The sequence below is a fragment of the Saccoglossus kowalevskii genome, chromosome 10 (genome assembly GCF_978046115.1).
Source record: "Saccoglossus kowalevskii chromosome 10, keSacKowa6.1, whole genome shotgun sequence".
NCBI classification, from domain to species: Eukaryota; Metazoa; Hemichordata; class Enteropneusta; family Harrimaniidae; genus Saccoglossus; species Saccoglossus kowalevskii.
Window position 1 is genome coordinate 27,275,104 of NC_140650.1, and position 18,857 is coordinate 27,293,960.

At 39.8% G+C, this 18,857-nt stretch overlaps 1 protein-coding gene across 1 annotated transcript in view; it reads left to right on the forward strand.

Annotated features, from left to right (window-relative positions):
• Positions 1-18,857, forward strand: part of LOC100374497 (protein mono-ADP-ribosyltransferase PARP14-like) — a 109,580-nt gene that overhangs the window by 53,583 nt on the left and 37,140 nt on the right. The gene's annotated exons all lie outside the window — the stretch shown is intronic.

Consider the following 18,857-nt stretch of genomic DNA (forward strand, 5'->3'; position numbering starts at 1 on the left):
TTGTTGTTGTTAGGGTGAAATTTAAAATCCACAAACTAGACTCACCAGCCAAATGCTAGTGCTGTTAATCTATGTAGAGTTGGCCTTTCGGACTCTCAAGTCATGTTGTTGTTGTTGGTGAGGAATTTAAGATTGGTCAACTAGACTCACCAGACACATTGCTAGTGTTATTGATGTATGTAGGGTTAGCCTTTCAGACTCTCTAGTCATGTTGTTGTTGGTGAGGAATTTAAGATTGGCCAACTTGACTCACTAGTCAAATGCTAGTGTTATTGATGTATTTAGGTAGAGTTGGCCTTTCAGACTCTCAAGTCATGTTGTTGTTGTTGGTGAGGAATTTAAGATTTGGCAACCAGATTCACCAGTCACATTGCTAGTGCTATTGATGTATGTAGTGTTGGCCTTCCATACTCTCAAGTCATGTTGTTGTTGTTAGGGTGAAATTTAAAATCCACCAACTAGACTCACCAGCCAAATGCTAGTGCTATTAATCTATGTAGAGTTGGCCTTTCGGACTCTCAAGTCATGTTGTTGTTGGTGAGGAATTTAAGATTGGCCAACTAGACTCACCAGTCACATTGCTAGTGCTATTAATGTATGTAGTGTTGGCCTTTCAGACTCTCAAGTCATGTTGTTGTTGTTAGTGAGGAATTTAAGATTGGCCAACTAGACTCACCAGACACATTGCTAGTGTTATTGATGTATGTAGGGTTGGTCTTTCAGACTCTCAAGTCATGTTGTTGTTGTTGTTAGGGTGGAATTTAAGATCTGCCAACTAGACTCACCAGCCAAATGCTAGTGCTATTAATGTATGTAGTGTTGGCCTTTCAGACTCTCAAGTCATGTTGATGTTGGTGAGGAATTTAAGATTGGTCAACTAGACTCACCAGTCACATTGCTAATGCTATTAATGTATGTAGTGTTGGCCTTTCAGACTCTCAAGTCATGTTGTTGTTGTTGGTGAGGAATTTAAGATTGGCCAACTAGACTCACCAGTCACACGCTAGTGCTATTAATGTATGTAGTGTTGGCCTTTCAGACTCTCAAGTCATGTTGATGTTGGTGAGGAATTTAAGATTGGCCAACTAGACTCACCAGTCACATTGCTAATGCTATTAATGTATGTAGTGTTGGCCTTTCAGACTCTCAAGTCATGTTGTTGTTAGTGAGAAATTTAAGATTGGCCAACTAGACTCACCAGACACATTGCTAGTGTTATTGATGTATGTAGAGTTGGCCTTTCAGACTCTCAAGTCATGTTGTTGTTGTTAGTGAGGAATTTAAGATTGGCCAACTCGACTCATCAGTCGAATGCTAGTGTTATTGATGTATGTAGGGTTGGCCTTTCAGACTCTCAAGTCATGTTATTGTTGTTGGTGAGGAATTTAAGATATGGCAACCAGATTCACCAGTCACATTGCTAGTGCTATTGATGTATGTAGTGTTGGCCTTCCATACTCTCAAGTCATGTTGTTGTTGTTAGGGTGAAATTGAAAATCCACCAACTAGACTCACCAGCCAAATGCTAGTGCTATTAATCTATGTAGAGTTGGCCTTTCGGACTCTCAAGTCATGTTGTTGTTGTTGGTGAGGAATTTAAGATTGGTCAACTAGACTCACCAGTCAAATGCTAGTGTTATTGATGTATGTAAGATTGGCCTTTCAGACTCTCAAGTCATGTTGTTGTTGTTAGTGAGGAATTTAAGATTGGCCAACTAGAATCACCAGACACATTGCTAGTATTATTGATGTTTGTAGGGTTGGCCTTTCAGACTCTCTAGTCATGTTGTTGTTAGTGAGGAATTTAAGATTGGCCAACTAGACTCACCAGACACATTGCTCGTGTTATTGATGTATGTAGGGTTGTCCTTTCAGACTCTCTAGTCATGTTGTTGTTGGTGAGGAATTTAAGATTGGCCAACTTGACTCACTAGTCAAATGCTAGTGTTATTGATGTATTTAGGTAGAGTTGGCCTTTCAGACTCTCAAGTCATGTTGTTGTTGGTGAGGAATTTAAGATTGGCCAACTAGACTCACCAGACACATTGCTAGTATTATTGATGTATGTAGGGTTGGCCTTTCAGACTCTCTAGTCATGTTGTTGTTAGTGAGGAATTTAAGATTGACCAACTAGACTCACCAGACACATTGCTAGTGTTATTGATGTATGTAGGGTTGTCCTTTCAGACTCTCTAGTCATGTTGTTGTTGGTGAGGAATTTAAGATTGGCCAACTTGACTCACTAGTCAAATGCTAGTGTTATTGATGTATTTAGGTAGAGTTGGCCTTTCAGACTCTCAAGTCATGTTGTTGTTGTTGGTGAGGAATTTAAGATTGGCCAACTAGACTCACCAGTCACATTGCTAATGCTATTAATGTATGTAGTGTTGGCCTTTCAGACTCTCAAGTCATGTTGTTGTTAGTGAGAAATTTAAGATTGGCCAACTAGACTCACCAGACACATTGCTAGTGTTATTGATGTATGTAGGGTTGGCCTTTCAGACTCTCAAGTCATGTTGTTGTTGTTGGTGAGGAATTTAAGATTGGCCAACTAGACTCACCAGACACATTGCTAGTGTTATTGATGTATGTAGGGTTGGCCTTTCAGACTCTCAAGTCATGTTGTTGTTGTTGGTGAGGAATTTAAGATTTGGCAACCAGATTCACCAGTCACATTGCTAGTGCTATTGATGTATGTAGTGTTGGCCTTCCATACTCTCAAGTCATGTTGTTGTTGTTAGGGTGAAATTTAAAATCCACAAACTAGACTCACCAGCCAAATGCTAGTGCTGTTAATCTATGTAGAGTTGGCCTTTCGGACTCTCAAGTCATGTTGTTGTTGTTGGTGAGGAATTTAAGATTGGTCAACTAGACTCACCAGACACATTGCTAGTGTTATTGATGTATGTAGGGTTAGCCTTTCAGACTCTCTAGTCATGTTGTTGTTGGTGAGGAATTTAAGATTGGCCAACTTGACTCACTAGTCAAATGCTAGTGTTATTGATGTATTTAGGTAGAGTTGGCCTTTCAGACTCTCAAGTCATGTTGTTGTTGTTGGTGAGGAATTTAAGATTTGGCAACCAGATTCACCAGTCACATTGCTAGTGCTATTGATGTATGTAGTGTTGGCCTTCCATACTCTCAAGTCATGTTGTTGTTGTTAGGGTGAAATTTAAAATCCACAAACTAGACTCACCAGCCAAATGCTAGTGCTGTTAATCTATGTAGAGTTGGCCTTTCGGACTCTCAAGTCATGTTGTTGTTGTTGGTGAGGAATTTAAGATTGGTCAACTAGACTCACCAGACACATTGCTAGTGTTATTGATGTATGTAGGGTTAGCCTTTCAGACTCTCTAGTCATGTTGTTGTTGGTGAGGAATTTAAGACTGGCCAACTCGACTCTTCAGTCGAATGCTAGTGTTATTGATGTATGTAGGGTTGGCCTTTCAGACTCTCAAGTCATGTTATTGTTGTTGGTGAGGAATTTAAGATATGGCAACCAGATTCACCAGTCACATTGCTAGTGCTATTGATGTATGTAGTGTTGGCCTTCCATACTCTCAAGTCATGTTGTTGTTGTTAGGGTGAAATTTAAAATCCACCAACTAGACTCACCAGCCAAATGCTAGTGCTATTAATCTATGTAGAGTTGGCCTTTCGGACTCTCAAGTCATGTTGTTGTTGTTGGTGAGGAATTTAAGATTGGTCAATTAGACTCACCAGTCAAATGCTAGTATTATTGATGTATGTAGGGTTGGCCTTTCAGACTCTCTAGTCATGTTGTTGTTAGTGAGGAATTTAAGATTGGCCAACTAGACTCACCAGACACATTGCTCGTGTTATTGATGTATGTAGGGTTGTCCTTTCAGACTCTCTAGTCATGTTGTTGTTGGTGAGGAATTTAAGATTGGCCAACTTGACTCACTAGTCAAATGCTAGTGTTATTGATGTATTTAGGTAGAGTTGGCCTTTCAGACTCTCAAGTCATGTTGTTGTTGGTGAGGAATTTAAGATTGGCCAACTGGACTCATCAGTCAAACGCTAGTGCTATTGATGTATGTAGAGTTGGCCTTTCGGACTCTCAAGTCATGTTGTTGTTGGTGAGGAATTTAAGATTGGCCAACTAGACTCACCAGTCACACGCTAGTGCTATTAATGTATGTAGTGTTGGCCTTTCAGGCTCTCAAGTCATGTTGTTGTTGGTGAGGAATTTAAGATTGGCCACCTAGACTCACCAGTCACATTGCTAATGCTATTAATGTATGTAGTGTTGGCCTTTCAGACACTCAAGTCATGTTGTTGTTGTTAGTGAGGAATTTAAGATTGGCCAACTAGACTCACCAGACACATTGCTAGTGTTATTGATGTATGTAGGGTTGGTCTTTCAGACTCTCAAGTCATGTTGTTGTTGTTGTTAGGGTGGAATTTAAGATCTGCCAACTAGACTCACCAGCCAAATGCTAGTGCTATTAATCTATGTAGAGTTGGCCGGTCGGACTCTCAAGTCATGTTGTTGTTGTTGGTGAGGAATTTAAGATTGGTCAACTAGACTCACCAGTCAAAGGCTAGTGTTATTGATGTATGTAGGGTTGGCCTTTCAGACTCTCAAATCATGTTGTTGTTGTTGGTGAGGAATTTAAGATTGGCCAACTAGACTCACCAGTCACATTGCTAATGCTATTAATGTATGTAGTGTTGACCTTTCAGACTCTCAAGTCATGTTGTTGTTAGTGAGAAATTTAAGATTGGCCAACTAGACTCACCAGACACATTGCTAGTGTTATTGATGTATGTAGGGTTGGCCTTTCAGACTCTCAAGTCATGTTGTTGTTGTTGGTGAGGAATTTAAGATTTGGCAACCAGATTCACCAGTCACATTGCTAGTGCTATTGATGTATGTAGTGTTGGCCTTCCATACTCTCAAGTCATGTTGTTGTTGTTAGTGAGGAATTTAAGATTGGCCAACTAGACCCACCAGTCAAATGCTAGTGTTATTGATGTATGTAGGGTTGGCCTTTCAGACTCTCAAGTCATGTTGTTGTTGTTGGTGAGGAATTTAAGATTGGCCAACTAGACTCACCAGTCACATTGCTAATGCTATTAATGTATGTAGTGTTGGCCTTTCAGACTCTCAAGTCATGTTGTTGTTAGTGAGAAATTTAAGATTGGCCAACTAGACTCACCAGACACATTGCTAGTGTTATTGATGTATGTAGGGTTGGCCTTTCAGACTCTCAAGTCATGTTGTTGTTGTTGGTGAGGAATTTAAGATTTGGCAACCAGATTCACCAGTCACATTGCTAGTGCTATTGATGTATGTAGTGTTGGCCTTCCATACTCTCAAGTCATGTTGTTGTTGTTAGGGTGAAATTTAAAATCCACAAACTAGACTCACCAGCCAAATGCTAGTGCTGTTAATCTATGTAGAGTTGGCCTTTCGGACTCTCAAGTCATGTTGTTGTTGTTGGTGAGGAATTTAAGATTGGTCAACTAGACTCACCAGACACATTGCTAGTGTTATTGATGTATGTAGGGTTAGCCTTTCAGACTCTCTAGTCATGTTGTTGTTGGTGAGGAATTTAAGATTGGCCAACTTGACTCACTAGTCAAATGCTAGTGTTATTGATGTATTTAGGTAGAGTTGGCCTTTCAGACTCTCAAGTCATGTTGTTGTTGTTGGTGAGGAATTTAAGATTTGGCAACCAGATTCACCAGTCACATTGCTAGTGCTATTGATGTATGTAGTGTTGGCCTTCCATACTCTCAAGTCATGTTGTTGTTGTTAGGGTGAAATTTAAAATCCACCAACTAGACTCACCAGCCAAATGCTAGTGCTATTAATCTATGTAGAGTTGGCCTTTCGGACTCTCAAGTCATGTTGTTGTTGGTGAGGAATTTAAGATTGGCCAACTAGACTCACCAGTCACATTGCTAGTGCTATTAATGTATGTAGTGTTGGCCTTTCAGACTCTCAAGTCATGTTGTTGTTGTTAGTGAGGAATTTAAGATTGGCCAACTAGACTCACCAGACACATTGCTAGTGTTATTGATGTATGTAGGGTTGGTCTTTCAGACTCTCAAGTCATGTTGTTGTTGTTGTTAGGGTGGAATTTAAGATCTGCCAACTAGACTCACCAGCCAAATGCTAGTGCTATTAATGTATGTAGTGTTGGCCTTTCAGACTCTCAAGTCATGTTGATGTTGGTGAGGAATTTAAGATTGGTCAACTAGACTCACCAGTCACATTGCTAATGCTATTAATGTATGTAGTGTTGGCCTTTCAGACTCTCAAGTCATGTTGTTGTTGTTGGTGAGGAATTTAAGATTGGCCAACTAGACTCACCAGTCACACGCTAGTGCTATTAATGTATGTAGTGTTGGCCTTTCAGACTCTCAAGTCATGTTGATGTTGGTGAGGAATTTAAGATTGGCCAACTAGACTCACCAGTCACATTGCTAATGCTATTAATGTATGTAGTGTTGGCCTTTCAGACTCTCAAGTCATGTTGTTGTTAGTGAGAAATTTAAGATTGGCCAACTAGACTCACCAGACACATTGCTAGTGTTATTGATGTATGTAGAGTTGGCCTTTCAGACTCTCAAGTCATGTTGTTGTTGTTAGTGAGGAATTTAAGATTGGCCAACTCGACTCATCAGTCGAATGCTAGTGTTATTGATGTATGTAGGGTTGGCCTTTCAGACTCTCAAGTCATGTTATTGTTGTTGGTGAGGAATTTAAGATATGGCAACCAGATTCACCAGTCACATTGCTAGTGCTATTGATGTATGTAGTGTTGGCCTTCCATACTCTCAAGTCATGTTGTTGTTGTTAGGGTGAAATTGAAAATCCACCAACTAGACTCACCAGCCAAATGCTAGTGCTATTAATCTATGTAGAGTTGGCCTTTCGGACTCTCAAGTCATGTTGTTGTTGTTGGTGAGGAATTTAAGATTGGTCAACTAGACTCACCAGTCAAATGCTAGTGTTATTGATGTATGTAAGATTGGCCTTTCAGACTCTCAAGTCATGTTGTTGTTGTTAGTGAGGAATTTAAGATTGGCCAACTAGAATCACCAGACACATTGCTAGTATTATTGATGTTTGTAGGGTTGGCCTTTCAGACTCTCTAGTCATGTTGTTGTTAGTGAGGAATTTAAGATTGGCCAACTAGACTCACCAGACACATTGCTCGTGTTATTGATGTATGTAGGGTTGTCCTTTCAGACTCTCTAGTCATGTTGTTGTTGGTGAGGAATTTAAGATTGGCCAACTTGACTCACTAGTCAAATGCTAGTGTTATTGATGTATTTAGGTAGAGTTGGCCTTTCAGACTCTCAAGTCATGTTGTTGTTGGTGAGGAATTTAAGATTGGCCAACTAGACTCACCAGACACATTGCTAGTATTATTGATGTATGTAGGGTTGGCCTTTCAGACTCTCTAGTCATGTTGTTGTTAGTGAGGAATTTAAGATTGACCAACTAGACTCACCAGACACATTGCTAGTGTTATTGATGTATGTAGGGTTGTCCTTTCAGACTCTCTAGTCATGTTGTTGTTGGTGAGGAATTTAAGATTGGCCAACTTGACTCACTAGTCAAATGCTAGTGTTATTGATGTATTTAGGTAGAGTTGGCCTTTCAGACTCTCAAGTCATGTTGTTGTTGTTGGTGAGGAATTTAAGATTGGCCAACTAGACTCACCAGTCACATTGCTAATGCTATTAATGTATGTAGTGTTGGCCTTTCAGACTCTCAAGTCATGTTGTTGTTAGTGAGAAATTTAAGATTGGCCAACTAGACTCACCAGACACATTGCTAGTGTTATTGATGTATGTAGGGTTGGCCTTTCAGACTCTCAAGTCATGTTGTTGTTGTTGGTGAGGAATTTAAGATTGGCCAACTAGACTCACCAGACACATTGCTAGTGTTATTGATGTATGTAGGGTTGGCCTTTCAGACTCTCAAGTCATGTTGTTGTTGTTGGTGAGGAATTTAAGATTTGGCAACCAGATTCACCAGTCACATTGCTAGTGCTATTGATGTATGTAGTGTTGGCCTTCCATACTCTCAAGTCATGTTGTTGTTGTTAGGGTGAAATTTAAAATCCACAAACTAGACTCACCAGCCAAATGCTAGTGCTGTTAATCTATGTAGAGTTGGCCTTTCGGACTCTCAAGTCATGTTGTTGTTGTTGGTGAGGAATTTAAGATTGGTCAACTAGACTCACCAGACACATTGCTAGTGTTATTGATGTATGTAGGGTTAGCCTTTCAGACTCTCTAGTCATGTTGTTGTTGGTGAGGAATTTAAGATTGGCCAACTTGACTCACTAGTCAAATGCTAGTGTTATTGATGTATTTAGGTAGAGTTGGCCTTTCAGACTCTCAAGTCATGTTGTTGTTGTTGGTGAGGAATTTAAGATTTGGCAACCAGATTCACCAGTCACATTGCTAGTGCTATTGATGTATGTAGTGTTGGCCTTCCATACTCTCAAGTCATGTTGTTGTTGTTAGGGTGAAATTTAAAATCCACCAACTAGACTCACCAGCCAAATGCTAGTGCTATTAATCTATGTAGAGTTGGCCTTTCGGACTCTCAAGTCATATTGTTGTTGTTGGTGAGGAATTTAAGATTGGTCAACTAGACTCACCAGCCAAATGCTAGTGCTATTAATCTATGTAGTGTTGGCCTTTCAGACTCTCAAGTCATGTTGTTGTTGGTGAGGAATTTAAGATTGGCCAACTAGACTCACCAGTCACATTGCTAGTGCTATTAATGTATGTAGTGTTGGCCTTTCAGACTCTCAAGTCATGTTGTTGTTGTTAGTGAGGAATTTAAGATTGGCCAACTAGACTCACCAGACACATTGCTAGTGTTATTGATGTATGTAGGGTTGGTCTTTCAGACTCTCAAGTCATGTTGTTGTTGTTGGTGAGGAATTTAAGATTTGGCAACCAGATTCACCAGTCACATTGCTAGTGCTATTGATGTATGTAGTGTTGGCCTTCCATACTCTCAAGTCATGTTGTTGTTGTTAGGGTGAAATTTAAAATCCACAAACTAGACTCACCAGCCAAATGCTAGTGCTGTTAATCTATGTAGAGTTGGCCTTTCGGACTCTCAAGTCATGTTGTTGTTGTTGGTGAGGAATTTAAGATTGGTCAACTAGACTCACCAGACACATTGCTAGTGTTATTGATGTATGTAGGGTTAGCCTTTCAGACTCTCTAGTCATGTTGTTGTTGGTGAGGAATTTAAGATTGGCCAACTTGACTCACTAGTCAAATGCTAGTGTTATTGATGTATTTAGGTAGAGTTGGCCTTTCAGACTCTCAAGTCATGTTGTTGTTGTTGGTGAGGAATTTAAGATTTGGCAACCAGATTCACCAGTCACATTGCTAGTGCTATTGATGTATGTAGTGTTGGCCTTCCATACTCTCAAGTCATGTTGTTGTTGTTAGGGTGAAATTTAAAATCCACCAACTAGACTCACCAGCCAAATGCTAGTGCTATTAATCTATGTAGAGTTGGCCTTTCGGACTCTCAAGTCATATTGTTGTTGTTGGTGAGGAATTTAAGATTGGTCAACTAGACTCACCAGCCAAATGCTAGTGCTATTAATCTATGTAGTGTTGGCCTTTCAGACTCTCAAGTCATGTTGTTGTTGGTGAGGAATTTAAGATTGGCCAACTAGACTCACCAGTCACATTGCTAGTGCTATTAATGTATGTAGTGTTGGCCTTTCAGACTCTCAAGTCATGTTGTTGTTGTTAGTGAGGAATTTAAGATTGGCCAACTAGACTCACCAGACACATTGCTAGTGTTATTGATGTATGTAGGGTTGGTCTTTCAGACTCTCAAGTCATGTTGTTGTTGTTGTTAGGGTGGAATTTAAGATCTGCCAACTAGACTCACCAGCCAAATGCTAGTGCTATTAATCTATGTAGAGTTGGCCGGTCGGACTCTCAAGTCATGTTGTTGTTGTTGGTGAGGAATTTAAGATTGGTCAACTAGTCTCACCAGTCAAATGCTAGTGTTATTGATGTATGTAGGGTTGGCCTTTCAGACTCTCAAGTCATGTTGTTGTTGTTGGTGAGGAATTTAAGATTGGCCAACTAGACTCACCAGTCACACGCTAGTGCTATTAATGTATGTAGTGTTGGCCTTTCAGACTCTCAAGTCATGTTGATGTTGGTGAGGAATTTAAGATTGGCCAACTAGACTCACCAGTCACATTGCTAATGCTATTAATGTATGTAGTGTTGGCCTTTCAGACTCTCAAGTCATGTTGTTGTTAGTGAGAAATTTAAGATTGGCCAACTAGACTCACCAGACACATTGCTAGTGTTATTGATGTATGTAGAGTTGGCCTTTCAGACTCTCAAGTCATGTTGTTGTTGTTAGTGAGGAATTTAAGATTGGCCAACTCGACTCATCAGTCGAATGCTAGTGTTATTGATGTATGTAGGGTTGGCCTTTCAGACTCTCAAGTCATGTTATTGTTGTTGGTGAGGAATTTAAGATATGGCAACCAGATTCACCAGTCACATTGCTAGTGCTATTGATGTATGTAGTGTTGGCCTTCCATACTCTCAAGTCATGTTGTTGTTGTTAGGGTGAAATTTAAAATCCACCAACTAGACTCACCAGCCAAATGCTAGTGCTATTAATCTATGTAGAGTTGGCCTTTCGGACTCTCAAGTCATGTTGTTGTTGGTGAGGAATTTAAGATTGGCCAACTAGACTCACCAGTCACATTGCTAGTGCTATTAATGTATGTAGTGTTGGCCTTTCAGACTCTCAAGTCATGTTGTTGTTGTTAGTGAGGAATTTAAGATTGGCCAACTAGACTCACCAGACACATTGCTAGTGTTATTGATGTATGTAGGGTTGGTCTTTCAGACTCTCAAGTCATGTTGTTGTTGTTGTTAGGGTGGAATTTAAGATCTGCCAACTAGACTCACCAGCCAAATGCTAGTGCTATTAATGTATGTAGTGTTGGCCTTTCAGACTCTCAAGTCATGTTGATGTTGGTGAGGAATTTAAGATTGGTCAACTAGACTCACCAGTCACATTGCTAATGCTATTAATGTATGTAGTGTTGGCCTTTCAGACTCTCAAGTCATGTTGTTGTTGTTGGTGAGGAATTTAAGATTGGCCAACTAGACTCACCAGTCACACGCTAGTGCTATTAATGTATGTAGTGTTGGCCTTTCAGACTCTCAAGTCATGTTGATGTTGGTGAGGAATTTAAGATTGGCCAACTAGACTCACCAGTCACATTGCTAATGCTATTAATGTATGTAGTGTTGGCCTTTCAGACTCTCAAGTCATGTTGTTGTTAGTGAGAAATTTAAGATTGGCCAACTAGACTCACCAGACACATTGCTAGTGTTATTGATGTATGTAGAGTTGGCCTTTCAGACTCTCAAGTCATGTTGTTGTTGTTAGTGAGGAATTTAAGATTGGCCAACTCGACTCATCAGTCGAATGCTAGTGTTATTGATGTATGTAGGGTTGGCCTTTCAGACTCTCAAGTCATGTTATTGTTGTTGGTGAGGAATTTAAGATATGGCAACCAGATTCACCAGTCACATTGCTAGTGCTATTGATGTATGTAGTGTTGGCCTTCCATACTCTCAAGTCATGTTGTTGTTGTTAGGGTGAAATTGAAAATCCACCAACTAGACTCACCAGCCAAATGCTAGTGCTATTAATCTATGTAGAGTTGGCCTTTCGGACTCTCAAGTCATGTTGTTGTTGTTGGTGAGGAATTTAAGATTGGTCAACTAGACTCACCAGTCAAATGCTAGTGTTATTGATGTATGTAAGATTGGCCTTTCAGACTCTCAAGTCATGTTGTTGTTGTTAGTGAGGAATTTAAGATTGGCCAACTAGAATCACCAGACACATTGCTAGTATTATTGATGTTTGTAGGGTTGGCCTTTCAGACTCTCTAGTCATGTTGTTGTTAGTGAGGAATTTAAGATTGGCCAACTAGACTCACCAGACACATTGCTCGTGTTATTGATGTATGTAGGGTTGTCCTTTCAGACTCTCTAGTCATGTTGTTGTTGGTGAGGAATTTAAGATTGGCCAACTTGACTCACTAGTCAAATGCTAGTGTTATTGATGTATTTAGGTAGAGTTGGCCTTTCAGACTCTCAAGTCATGTTGTTGTTGGTGAGGAATTTAAGATTGGCCAACTAGACTCACCAGTCACACGCTAGTGCTATTAATGTATGTAGTGTTGGCCTTTCAGACTCTCAAGTCATGTTGATGTTGGTGAGGAATTTAAGATTGGCCAACTAGACTCACCAGTCACATTGCTAATGCTATTAATGTATGTAGTGTTGGCCTTTCAGACTCTCAAGTCATGTTGTTGTTAGTGAGAAATTTAAGATTGGCCAACTAGACTCACCAGACACATTGCTAGTGTTATTGATGTATGTAGAGTTGGCCTTTCAGACTCTCAAGTCATGTTGTTGTTGTTAGTGAGGAATTTAAGATTGGCCAACTCGACTCATCAGTCGAATGCTAGTGTTATTGATGTATGTAGGGTTGGCCTTTCAGACTCTCAAGTCATGTTATTGTTGTTGGTGAGGAATTTAAGATATGGCAACCAGATTCACCAGTCACATTGCTAGTGCTATTGATGTATGTAGTGTTGGCCTTCCATACTCTCAAGTCATGTTGTTGTTGTTAGGGTGAAATTTAAAATCCACCAACTAGACTCACCAGCCAAATGCTAGTGCTATTAATCTATGTAGAGTTGGCCTTTCGGACTCTCAAGTCATGTTGTTGTTGGTGAGGAATTTAAGATTGGCCAACTAGACTCACCAGTCACATTGCTAGTGCTATTAATGTATGTAGTGTTGGCCTTTCAGACTCTCAAGTCATGTTGTTGTTGTTAGTGAGGAATTTAAGATTGGCCAACTAGACTCACCAGACACATTGCTAGTGTTATTGATGTATGTAGGGTTGGTCTTTCAGACTCTCAAGTCATGTTGTTGTTGTTGTTAGGGTGGAATTTAAGATCTGCCAACTAGACTCACCAGCCAAATGCTAGTGCTATTAATGTATGTAGTGTTGGCCTTTCAGACTCTCAAGTCATGTTGATGTTGGTGAGGAATTTAAGATTGGTCAACTAGACTCACCAGTCACATTGCTAATGCTATTAATGTATGTAGTGTTGGCCTTTCAGACTCTCAAGTCATGTTGTTGTTGTTGGTGAGGAATTTAAGATTGGCCAACTAGACTCACCAGTCACACGCTAGTGCTATTAATGTATGTAGTGTTGGCCTTTCAGACTCTCAAGTCATGTTGATGTTGGTGAGGAATTTAAGATTGGCCAACTAGACTCACCAGTCACATTGCTAATGCTATTAATGTATGTAGTGTTGGCCTTTCAGACTCTCAAGTCATGTTGTTGTTAGTGAGAAATTTAAGATTGGCCAACTAGACTCACCAGACACATTGCTAGTGTTATTGATGTATGTAGAGTTGGCCTTTCAGACTCTCAAGTCATGTTGTTGTTGTTAGTGAGGAATTTAAGATTGGCCAACTCGACTCATCAGTCGAATGCTAGTGTTATTGATGTATGTAGGGTTGGCCTTTCAGACTCTCAAGTCATGTTATTGTTGTTGGTGAGGAATTTAAGATATGGCAACCAGATTCACCAGTCACATTGCTAGTGCTATTGATGTATGTAGTGTTGGCCTTCCATACTCTCAAGTCATGTTGTTGTTGTTAGGGTGAAATTGAAAATCCACCAACTAGACTCACCAGCCAAATGCTAGTGCTATTAATCTATGTAGAGTTGGCCTTTCGGACTCTCAAGTCATGTTGTTGTTGTTGGTGAGGAATTTAAGATTGGTCAACTAGACTCACCAGTCAAATGCTAGTGTTATTGATGTATGTAAGATTGGCCTTTCAGACTCTCAAGTCATGTTGTTGTTGTTAGTGAGGAATTTAAGATTGGCCAACTAGACTCACCAGACACATTGCTCGTGTTATTGATGTATGTAGGGTTGTCCTTTCAGACTCTCTAGTCATGTTGTTGTTGGTGAGGAATTTAAGATTGGCCAACTTGACTCACTAGTCAAATGCTAGTGTTATTGATGTATTTAGGTAGAGTTGGCCTTTCAGACTCTCAAGTCATGTTGTTGTTGGTGAGGAATTTAAGATTGGCCAACTAGACTCACCAGACACATTGCTAGTATTATTGATGTATGTAGGGTTGGCCTTTCAGACTCTCTAGTCATGTTGTTGTTAGTGAGGAATTTAAGATTGACCAACTAGACTCACCAGACACATTGCTAGTGTTATTGATGTATGTAGGGTTGTCCTTTCAGACTCTCTAGTCATGTTGTTGTTGGTGAGGAATTTAAGATTGGCCAACTTGACTCACTAGTCAAATGCTAGTGTTATTGATGTATTTAGGTAGAGTTGGCCTTTCAGACTCTCAAGTCATGTTGTTGTTGTTGGTGAGGAATTTAAGATTGGCCAACTAGACTCACCAGTCACATTGCTAATGCTATTAATGTATGTAGTGTTGGCCTTTCAGACTCTCAAGTCATGTTGTTGTTAGTGAGAAATTTAAGATTGCCAACTAGACTCACCAGACACATTGCTAGTGTTATTGATGTATGTAGGGTTGGCCTTTCAGACTCTCAAGTCATGTTGTTGTTGTTGGTGAGGAATTTAAGATTGGCCAACTAGACTCACCAGACACATTGCTAGTGTTATTGATGTATGTAGGGTTGGCCTTTCAGACTCTCAAGTCATGTTGTTGTTGTTGGTGAGGAATTTAAGATTTGGCAACCAGATTCACCAGTCACATTGCTAGTGCTATTGATGTATGTAGTGTTGGCCTTCCATACTCTCAAGTCATGTTGTTGTTGTTAGGGTGAAATTTAAAATCCACAAACTAGACTCACCAGCCAAATGCTAGTGCTGTTAATCTATGTAGAGTTGGCCTTTCGGACTCTCAAGTCATGTTGTTGTTGTTGGTGAGGAATTTAAGATTGGTCAACTAGACTCACCAGACACATTGCTAGTGTTATTGATGTATGTAGGGTTAGCCTTTCAGACTCTCTAGTCATGTTGTTGTTGGTGAGGAATTTAAGATTGGCCAACTTGACTCACTAGTCAAATGCTAGTGTTATTGATGTATTTAGGTAGAGTTGGCCTTTCAGACTCTCAAGTCATGTTGTTGTTGTTGGTGAGGAATTTAAGATTTGGCAACCAGATTCACCAGTCACATTGCTAGTGCTATTGATGTATGTAGTGTTGGCCTTCCATACTCTCAAGTCATGTTGTTGTTGTTAGGGTGAAATTTAAAATCCACCAACTAGACTCACCAGCCAAATGCTAGTGCTATTAATCTATGTAGAGTTGGCCTTTCGGACTCTCAAGTCATATTGTTGTTGTTGGTGAGGAATTTAAGATTGGTCAACTAGACTCACCAGCCAAATGCTAGTGCTATTAATCTATGTAGTGTTGGCCTTTCAGACTCTCAAGTCATGTTGTTGTTGGTGAGGAATTTAAGATTGGCCAACTAGACTCACCAGTCACATTGCTAGTGCTATTAATGTATGTAGTGTTGGCCTTTCAGACTCTCAAGTCATGTTGTTGTTGTTAGTGAGGAATTTAAGATTGGCCAACTAGACTCACCAGACACATTGCTAGTGTTATTGATGTATGTAGGGTTGGTCTTTCAGACTCTCAAGTCATGTTGTTGTTGTTGGTGAGGAATTTAAGATTTGGCAACCAGATTCACCAGTCACATTGCTAGTGCTATTGATGTATGTAGTGTTGGCCTTCCATACTCTCAAGTCATGTTGTTGTTGTTAGGGTGAAATTTAAAATCCACAAACTAGACTCACCAGCCAAATGCTAGTGCTGTTAATCTATGTAGAGTTGGCCTTTCGGACTCTCAAGTCATGTTGTTGTTGTTGGTGAGGAATTTAAGATTGGTCAACTAGACTCACCAGACACATTGCTAGTGTTATTGATGTATGTAGGGTTAGCCTTTCAGACTCTCTAGTCATGTTGTTGTTGGTGAGGAATTTAAGATTGGCCAACTTGACTCACTAGTCAAATGCTAGTGTTATTGATGTATTTAGGTAGAGTTGGCCTTTCAGACTCTCAAGTCATGTTGTTGTTGTTGGTGAGGAATTTAAGATTTGGCAACCAGATTCACCAGTCACATTGCTAGTGCTATTGATGTATGTAGTGTTGGCCTTCCATACTCTCAAGTCATGTTGTTGTTGTTAGGGTGAAATTTAAAATCCACCAACTAGACTCACCAGCCAAATGCTAGTGCTATTAATCTATGTAGAGTTGGCCTTTCGGACTCTCAAGTCATATTGTTGTTGTTGGTGAGGAATTTAAGATTGGTCAACTAGACTCACCAGCCAAATGCTAGTGCTATTAATCTATGTAGTGTTGGCCTTTCAGACTCTCAAGTCATGTTGTTGTTGGTGAGGAATTTAAGATTGGCCAACTAGACTCACCAGTCACATTGCTAGTGCTATTAATGTATGTAGTGTTGGCCTTTCAGACTCTCAAGTCATGTTGTTGTTGTTAGTGAGGAATTTAAGATTGGCCAACTAGACTCACCAGACACATTGCTAGTGTTATTGATGTATGTAGGGTTGGTCTTTCAGACTCTCAAGTCATGTTGTTGTTGTTGTTAGGGTGGAATTTAAGATCTGCCAACTAGACTCACCAGCCAAATGCTAGTGCTATTAATCTATGTAGAGTTGGCCGGTCGGACTCTCAAGTCATGTTGTTGTTGTTGGTGAGGAATTTAAGATTGGTCAACTAGTCTCACCAGTCAAATGCTAGTGTTATTGATGTATGTAGGGTTGGCCTTTCAGACTCTCAAGTCATGTTGTTGTTGTTGGTGAGGAATTTAAGATTGGCCAACTAGACTCACCAGTCACACGCTAGTGCTATTAATGTATGTAGTGTTGGCCTTTCAGACTCTCAAGTCATGTTGATGTTGGTGAGGAATTTAAGATTGGCCAACTAGACTCACCAGTCACATTGCTAATGCTATTAATGTATGTAGTGTTGGCCTTTCAGACTCTCAAGTCATGTTGTTGTTAGTGAGAAATTTAAGATTGGCCAACTAGACTCACCAGACACATTGCTAGTGTTATTGATGTATGTAGAGTTGGCCTTTCAGACTCTCAAGTCATGTTGTTGTTGTTAGTGAGGAATTTAAGATTGGCCAACTCGACTCATCAGTCGAATGCTAGTGTTATTGATGTATGTAGGGTTGGCCTTTCAGACTCTCAAGTCATGTTATTGTTGTTGGTGAGGAATTTAAGATATGGCAACCAGATTCACCAGTCACATTGCTAGTGCTATTGATGTATGTAGTGTTGGCCTTCCATACTCTCAAGTCATGTTGTTGTTGTTAGGGTGAAATTGAAAATCCACCAACTAGACTCACCAGCCAAATGCTAGTGCTATTAATCTATGTAGAGTTGGCCTTTCGGACTCTCAAGTCATGTTGTTGTTGTTGGTGAGGAATTTAAGATTGGTCAACTAGACTCACCAGTCAAATGCTAGTGTTATTGATGTATGTAAGATTGGCCTTTCAGACTCTCAAGTCATGTTGTTGTTGTTAGTGAGGAATTTAAGATTGGCCAACTAGAATCACCAGACACATTGCTAGTATTATTGATGTATGTAGGGTTGGCCTTTCAGACTCTCTAGTCATGTTGTTGTTAGTGAGGAATTTAAGATTGGCCAACTAGACTCACCAGACACATTGCTCGTGTTATTGATGTATGTAGGGTTGTCCTTTCAGACTCTCTAGTCATGTTGTTGTTGGTGAGGAATTTAAGATTGGCCAACTTGACTCACTAGTCAAATGCTAGTGTTATTGATGTATTTAGGTAGAGTTGGCCTTTCAGACTCTCAAGTCATGTTGTTGTTGGTGAGGAATTTAAGATTGGCCAACTAGACTCACCAGACACATTGCTAGTATTATTGATGTATGTAGGGTTGGCCTTTCAGACTCTCTAGTCATGTTGTTGTTAGTGAGGAATTTAAGATTGACCAACTAGACTCACCAGACACATTGCTAGTGTTATTGATGTATGTAGGGTTGTCCTTTCAGACTCTCTAGTCATGTTGTTGTTGGTGAGGAATTTAAGATTGGCCAACTTGACTCACTAGTCAAATGCTAGTGTTATTGATGTATTTAGGTAGAGTTGGCCTTTCAGACTCTCAAGTCATGTTGTTGTTGGTGAGGAATTTAAGATTGGACAACTAGACTCACCAGTCACATTGATAGTGCTATTGATGTGTTTAGGGTTGTCCTGTTCACAGTCCCATCATTTTGCGAACCAATGCCTGAATGGCAGCCATTTTTGTAATAAAAATTCATAAATTCATGCATTTCTGCCATTCTGAAGCTTGATCATGCATATACTGATTTCATTCAAACATGTATAGACATTTGATGGGATTCTGATGCACATTATCTTGATTTCAGATTAGATCCTAAAAACAAACATTTTGGCTAGTTGTTATCAAATTTTGTTCCAGAGCTACTGCCCTGACTGATTCCAACTTTCTGACATTTTGTGGCACATATAAATGCACAGATTGTTCACTGGTGGTTCTTTTAATATTATAAATTCATAAAAATCAACCATTTCTGCTAATTTGGAACCGGGTCTTGGTTGTGCATGTCTGGATTTTGTTACTCATTAATGACAGATATATTAGAAGATATGTATCCTATGTATATTTGTTGATACAACACTGACTATATCAATATTTATATTTGCAAATATATGATGCCACATAACTAGTCAATTTTCTTTATTCATTT